This window comes from Coturnix japonica, chromosome 26 (assembly GCF_001577835.2).
Source record: "Coturnix japonica isolate 7356 chromosome 26, Coturnix japonica 2.1, whole genome shotgun sequence".
NCBI classification, from domain to species: Eukaryota; Metazoa; Chordata; class Aves; order Galliformes; family Phasianidae; genus Coturnix; species Coturnix japonica.
The window spans coordinates 349771-357193 of NC_029541.1; the positions used below are offsets into that span (position 1 = coordinate 349771).

A 7423-nucleotide genomic window follows, 5' to 3' on the forward strand; every position below is an offset into this window, starting at 1 on the left:
CGATTCCTGATTCCCAGACCCTTGGCAGGGAGATCCTGTCTCTCATGTTGGCTCAGGACCCTTCCTGGGGCAGTGGGATGGAGGTCTGTATGATGTTAAATGAAAGACATGGGGACAGAAGATCCCAGGCTCTGCATGGGGTGCAAGGATACTGTCAAGTTCATGTCCCATGTGTGCCCTGTGTTTCATTGCAGGTTGCGGGTTGTGAGAAGGGCCCAGTCTGAGCAAGCAGTCAATCCCAATGAAACTCTGAACTTCAGATCTCTCAGTTCCAGTGCCCTCCTTTGCACATTCTCCCAGAGTTTGATGTCCTTTATGTTCTGCGGTGCCCAGAAGTGCACCTAGTGCTGCTAGTGAGGCAGTAGCAATGCAGAGCAGAGGGATGATCCTTTCCCTCACCCAGCTGGCAATAAGTTGCTTCATGCACTCCAGGGGACCGTTGGCTTTCCTGGCTGGCTGGGCACACTGCTGACTCACTTAAAATTTTATGTTGAGCAGGACCCCCAATCCTTTTCAGTCAGACGTCTCTCATGTGTCCAATATACAGACAGTGTTTATGTCCAGGGTTGCCCATACCCAGGTGCACAATCAGGCACTTGTTCTTGTTATACTTTATGCACTTGGTGCTTAGTACCAACTGGTACCCACTTCTCTGACTTGTCAACATCTCTTTGCAAGTTTTGTCCACCCTCAGTGGAGGCAACAGCACCTCCTCATCTGGTCTCATCAGCAAACTTGCTCAGAACGTCTTCTAGTCCTGCATTCAAGTCATCTGCATAAACATGAAAGGAAAGTGGCCCCAAAATGGAACCCTGGGGACCCCGACAGTGACCATCTACCAGCCTGATGGAACCCACTGACTATAATCCTTTGGGACTGACCTACTGGCCAACTGCTCACCCACCACATTGTGTTTCTGTCTAGCCATATGCAGAACATTCTGTCCAGAAGGTTGTTGTGAGAAACAGTATCAAAATCTCCACTGAAATCCTCAAGGATTACATCAACTGGCTTCCCTTGGTCAACTAAACGGATAACTGTGTCACAAAATGAGCTTAAATTAAACAGGACCTTTGCCTCACAAACTTGTGTTGGCTGCGACCAATGACAGAATTGTCCTTCAGCTGTTGTTGTTTCAGCAATTTTACCAGGCACTGGAGTGAGACTGACAGGTCCATAATTGCCCATGTCATCTTTCTTGCTCTTCCTTACAATGAGACAACATTTGCCAGCTTCCTGTCAGCTGGCATGACCCTAGACTTCTTTAGATGCAATTGAAATGAGAGCCCAGAGCACACTAAGGTGTCATCATTGAAAGAACGTAGATGTGCCATAGCTTTGCAATGCCTTGAACTCCAGAGTATGCCACAGATGGAGCAGAGGGGAAGATTTGCCTCTTCTGTAGTGAACTCATTCATTTGGTAAGCAGAATAACACTACCTGATACATGGGGACTGTGTATACATGTGTATACATGGATACAGGGGAATGGAGCGGGGTGTTGCTCTCATGTCAGTGCAGGTAAACTCACTTTCTCTTTAACCCTTTTTCCTCTGTGAACTATTCCACTATTTGTACCCCCATTCCACATTCCCTCAAGTACACTTCCATATATCATTAACAATTACACTTTCTTATACCATCAAAACAGTTTGTCAATACAGTTCTTCAGTTCACATAAACTCCCTTAATACCATATATCTTTCCATTAACAGTCTGTATTCTTCAGTTATAAACACTGTGCCACAGAACCAGCACTGATTGAACCACCTCCCTCACACACTTCCTCACAAGCAGTACATAGTATTACGTAAATGGGTTGACACTCATTAAATAGGATAATAAAAAAGGCTTTTGAAATTACGTTAAGAATAATATGAAGACTAGTGAGACTGTGGGTCCCTACTAAGTGAGGGAGGTGTTCTGGTAATGGGGGTTGTTGAGAAGGTGGAGATAGCCAGTCTCACTCCAGTCTTCAAAAAGAGTAAGAAGGAAGATCCAGGTTATTACAGGCCATGCAGCCTCACCTCTGTCCCTGGAAAGGCGATGGAACAGCTTGCGCTGGATGCCTTCTCCAGTCAATTGGAAGAAATGGAGGTTACCAGGAGTAGTCAGCATGGGTCCACCAAGGGGAGATCATGCTTGACCAACCTGTTACCTTCTATAATGTTGTCACTGGCTGGGTGTGTGGGGGGAGAGCAGTGGATAACATCTACCTTGATTTCAGCAAGGCATTTGATACCATCTCCCATGGCATCCTTATAACAAAGCTGATGAAGTGTGGGATAGATGAGGGGACATTGAGGTGGGTTGAGAACTGGCTGACTGGCAGAGCACAGAGGGTTGTCATTGGTGGTGAGGAGTCCAGTTGGAGACCTGTAAGCAGAATTGAAAAGGGCACGTTCTGCTGCTGTCCATTGCTGTAACCCCCCAGACCCAGACAAGGTAGGAAGAGAGAAGAGCTAAGGAAAAGTCTATTTTGAAAGCCTTTTAGGAATCTTTTAAACTATTCAGGGAATCTGGTTCCATGTTTACATGAGCTCTTGGAGTGAGAAAAAAGAAAGTGGGTAGGAAAGAAGTGAAATAATTTGCAAATTTTTTTTCCTACAGATTGCTGTACCATTCACAATCAAACAATGATGTATCAATAAAACATAAAGAACCATCACTGGGAACTATGTGAGGAAGATGTGCACTTTATGGAAGCTGGAATAGTGCGTATTGCAACAGTTTGCTGAGAGCCTGCTTGATCTCCCTGTTCCTCATGCTGTGGATAATAGGATGGAGTATTGGAGGAAACAAAGAGCAGAAGTGCCACTGTCAAATCCAGGGGTGGGGAAGAAACAGAGCGAGGTTTCAGGTAGGCATAAAACCCAGTGATGGTAAATAGGGAGACCACAGCCAGGTGAGGGAGGCACGTGGAGAAGGCTTTGTGCCGTCCCTGCTCAGAGGGCATCCTCAGCACAGCCATGAAGATCTGCACATAGGACACCAATATGAAAACAAAACACCCAAAGGCTAAACTGGCACTAAAAAAAAGAAGCACAACTTCCCTGAGATAGGAGGCTGAGCAGGAGAGCTTGAGGATCTGGGGGATTTCACAGAAAAACTGGTTGACAACATTGCCTTGGCAGAGAGGCAGTGAAAACGTACTGGCAGTGTGCAGCAGGGAATTGAGAACCCCAGTGCCCCAGGCAGCTGCTGCCATGGTGGCACAAGCTCTGCTGTCCATCAAGGTCCCATAGTGCAGGGGCTTGCAGATGGCAACATAGCGGTCATAGGACATGATGGTGAGAAGAGAACACTCTGCTGAGAGGAAGAAGACAAAGAAAAAGAGCTGTGCAGCACATCCTGCATAGGAGATGGCCCTGGTGTCCCAGAGGGCGTTGGCCATGGCTTTGGGGAGAGTGGTGGAGATGCAGCCCAGGTCGAGGAGGGCCAGGTTGAGGAGGAAGAAGTACATGGGGGTGTGCAGGCGCTGGTCACAAGCAATGGCTGTGCTGATGAGGCCATTGCCCAGGAGGGCAGCCAGGTAGATGCCCAGGAAGAGCCAGAAGTGCAGGAGCTGCAGCTGCCGCGTGTCTGCCAACGGCAGCAGGAGGAACTCGCTGATGGAGCTGCTGTTGGACATCTGCTGTTGTTGGGCTTGGAGTCCTGCTCAGAGTGCAGAAGATAATGACAAGTCCAGACCATTCTCAGAGACACTCCTCCTGCTGTACTGTGAAATGTTTTCATTTACCTTTGGGTAATTTTCATTTAACTCCATAACTTGAATTTATATTCATGAGCTTCACCATCCCTAAAGAAATAGAAGATTAAGGAGCTCTTACTTTTTCTCATTTCATAATCATATCCCAGACTCCTGAATATTTTCCTCTTCACTCCAACTGTTCTTAGTGCCCCCAACCCCAGCCTCTTTGCACTTCAATATGTTTTAGTCAAATATGCCTGTTTGCAGGATAAGTGCACTATTGAAGTCTGCAGAAAACAAGAAAAACTGAAAGTGACTGTATCCTTTCGGAAAGAAAGGCTGAAAGCACAACTTGTGTGACTGTTCACAAAACAAGTGATGGATTGAAGAAATACCGGGGAGTCTCAGAACTGTGTTTTAAATTTTACAGCCCTTATTAGATTCCTGCCTCCAATCCTTTTTCCTCAGAACAGGAAATGGAAAATCCCTGCCTTGGCTCTCCTCTTGCAGAGAATCCACAGTAATAGTCTGTTGTGCAGTGGAGTTGTGATCCCCTGCCCCAGGCAGCAGCTGTGGCAGCACAAGCCCTGCCGGGGGGCTCCTTCCCCCCACCCGTCTCCCTGCAGCACCCTGGGCAGCTCCCCGGGCAGGCTGAGTGCTGAGCCTGGCAGGCGGCAGAGTCCCATACCCGGCACACAGCTTCTAGGGCACAGCGGGGACCCTGCTCTGCAGGACAGCCCTGGGCACCCACCTGCAGCCCTGGCTGCACAGCCTGCAGCTGTGCTGGGAAATGCAGCTCTCAGGGCTGGGCTCTGATGCTGCAGCACAGAAGCCCTCAGCTGGAGCAGAAGGCTTTTTCCACAGTAAGAGACATGCAGTGCCTGATCTGCTATGGGATATCCCTGATTTGGTTAACCCTCTATGAAAAGCAGCTCATGGTCAGCTGTGAGACTTACCTTGTCATGGTCTGTGAGCAATGCTCCTGCAGTGAGCTCACAGCCCGCTCACACCACACACATCCTGCAAGCTCTCTCCAATTTCTCTCCTCTCCTTCTGTCACCTGCAGGCTGTGCTGTGCACAAGAGCTGCTCCTGGGCACAGCTGCCTCTCTAAAGAGCTGCACACTTTTATGAGCTCCCTGTGTCCCAGGAGCCTGGTCCAGCTCAGCATAAGATGATGTCAGTTTTTATGTTTCCCACTCTTCTCCCCTGAGATGTCCCTGCGTCCTCTTGGCCAACAGATCCTGAAAAACAACAGCATCATGATTGTACTTTGAAATCTGATGAATTAAACACCAAATGTACAGTGGTCAGTGACTGATTCCAGACATATGGTGAGTCCTACCAGAGAGTGTTTGATGAAACAAAAAGGGCAACCAGACAAGGACAAGGAGGGTTGGACTGCAGCGTTTGAGGCACGGACTCAGATGTGAACGATCCAAATCGTTTATTACAAGTTCTCACATCCCTTATATACCTTCACAAGTTATTATTTTCTAACTTTCCCATCTGCCCTTACAACTTTCCCAACCACCTTTACATGTCAACAAAGCATTCTACAGAACCCTTTTCAACTGTCCATGCAGGCACGTATCCAATCAGAGCTGTGAGACCCTTCTTCTCCTTGCAGAGGTGTCCTTGGTTCTCATGCTGTTGATCTGGCTCCACAGCTGCTGCTCTGAACAGCTTTTCTTGTATTCCCACATTGGACTTTCCCTGTACAGGGAGGGCAGTGATTTAGCTGAGGCAGGTATCATCATAGGTGGAAATCCTGGAGCTGAAATGGGATTCGGCTCCCCACAGAACCACAGGAGCTGGGATTTCTCTGGTTCAGTTCAGAAGTGCACAAGGAGTTGCCTGCATGTGAGCTCCTGCTCTGAGTCCTCGGTCCTTCAGCAGGGAGGCAGTTGCTCACACACAGACACTGGGTGATGCCCAAGGTGCCTGGGCTGCTCCTGATGTGTGCCAGTGCTTGTAAACTGTGTGGGAAATCCCTGAGATAGACACCTCCTTCCTGAGCATCAGCTGAGGATCTGAAAGGGGAAAGAGGTATTATCGACCATCCTGAATGACAACAGACCCCAGCGTTTAGGGCACTTCATGGTGCCTTTGTCTCCACCTCCACTGAGAATGCAGAGTTACACAGCTGACTAAATGGATGAGCTCACTGTTGTGGGTTTGTGATTTTTGCCAGCAGTATTCCACATAACAACATCATGCAGAACAGTGGGAGTTATAGAGTTCACATTTTGCTTCCATGTTACCACCGTTTTGGGCAGTGCTTCCCTCACACTATTTGGTGTACTCTTGTCTCTCTCATTTTATCTGATTTGCTTACATTTAATAATGTAACATCAGATTGTTGCCATTGTGTTTTCTCTTTGTTAAAATGTTCTGTTTGCTCTCTGTCCTTCTCCCTTTCCTGGAGCGCTGGGTCCAGGTCTGGACGGGTCACGGGGCAAAGTCTTTCCTTTCTTTTCCTTCATTCCTTTGTCTCTCCTTTTTTTTTCTTTTCCGGGTGTCTTTGCCCCCCTGTTCCAGACTGACATCCAGGGATAACCCCTAGACAAAGCTCAAGGAGGCAAAGTTTACATTGGATGTCAGGGGGAAGTTCTTTACAAGTAGAGTGGTGGAGATGCTGGGACAGGCTGCCCAGAGAGGTTGTGGATACTCCGTCCCCAGAGGTGTTCAACACCATCTTGGATAGGGTCCTGGGCAACCTGTTCTAGAGCCAAATCTCGAGGTTGGTGTCCCTGCCTATGGCAAAGGGATTGGAACTTGATGATCCTTGGGGTCCCTTCCAGCCCAAGCCATCCTATCATTCTGTCATCCTATCATTCAGAACAGGGACAGACATTATCGTGACCAAGAACAGCATCCACAACTGTTATCTTTTTCACGGCAAATAACACATTTTGAATCGACTGTTTTACCTTAAGACAAAGTTACAGCAGGCAATGGTCAGAGAACAGCATACTTCAAGCATCAGGATCTCTTCCTCTTACACGTACAGCCCTTATTATAGTGAGGATGCCTAGAGTCTTGGCCACTAGATTCATGCAGCATGGCAAGTGGTACAATGAAATAACTGCTAAAAGAAGCCTTGCTGAACTCCTGTCCAACACAAGCATGAAATGCACCATTTATGCACTTTGTTTCCCTGTGTTCTGAACTCTGTCATGCTTCCACTGCCCATACAGGAACTTCCAGGTCCCTGTCACGCACTTGCTGTCACACCCTGTCACACATCACCATGATGTCTTCATGTTCCCATATTGCCACTGTCTTCATTTCTCCATATCTTCGTGTCCCCATGATGTACCTGTAGCACCACGATGTCGCCACAGTGTTTTTCTCCATTGGCCTCTCACCTCTCAGTGTCCCCACAAGCCATGTTCCTAGGGTCACAAGGGATTAGCTTTTCACCTTGGTGCCTCACAGGACTCAGGACCTAACGAGGTTCAACACAGCAAAGTGCAAGGTTTTGCACTTGGGCCGGAAGAACACCAGGCACCTGTACAGGCTGGGAGGAGTGGTCCTTGAGAGCAGCTCGGCAGAGAAGGACCTGGGGGTCCTGATGGACAAGAGACTCAACATGAGCCAGCAGTGCGCTCTGGCAGCTCAGAAAGCAAATGGGATCCTGGGCTCTGGGGTGGCCAGCAGGGATAGGGAGGTGATTGTCCCTCTCTACTCTGCTGTTGTGAGGCCTCATCTGGAGTACTGTGTCCAGGTG

At 48.3% G+C, this 7423-nt stretch overlaps 1 pseudogene; it reads right to left on the reverse strand.

Moving 5' to 3' along the window:
- Window positions 1-2675: 2675 nt before the first annotated feature.
- LOC107324621 lies at window positions 2676-5008 on the reverse strand (annotated as a pseudogene).
- Between the last annotated feature and the right edge of the window lie 2415 nt (window positions 5009-7423).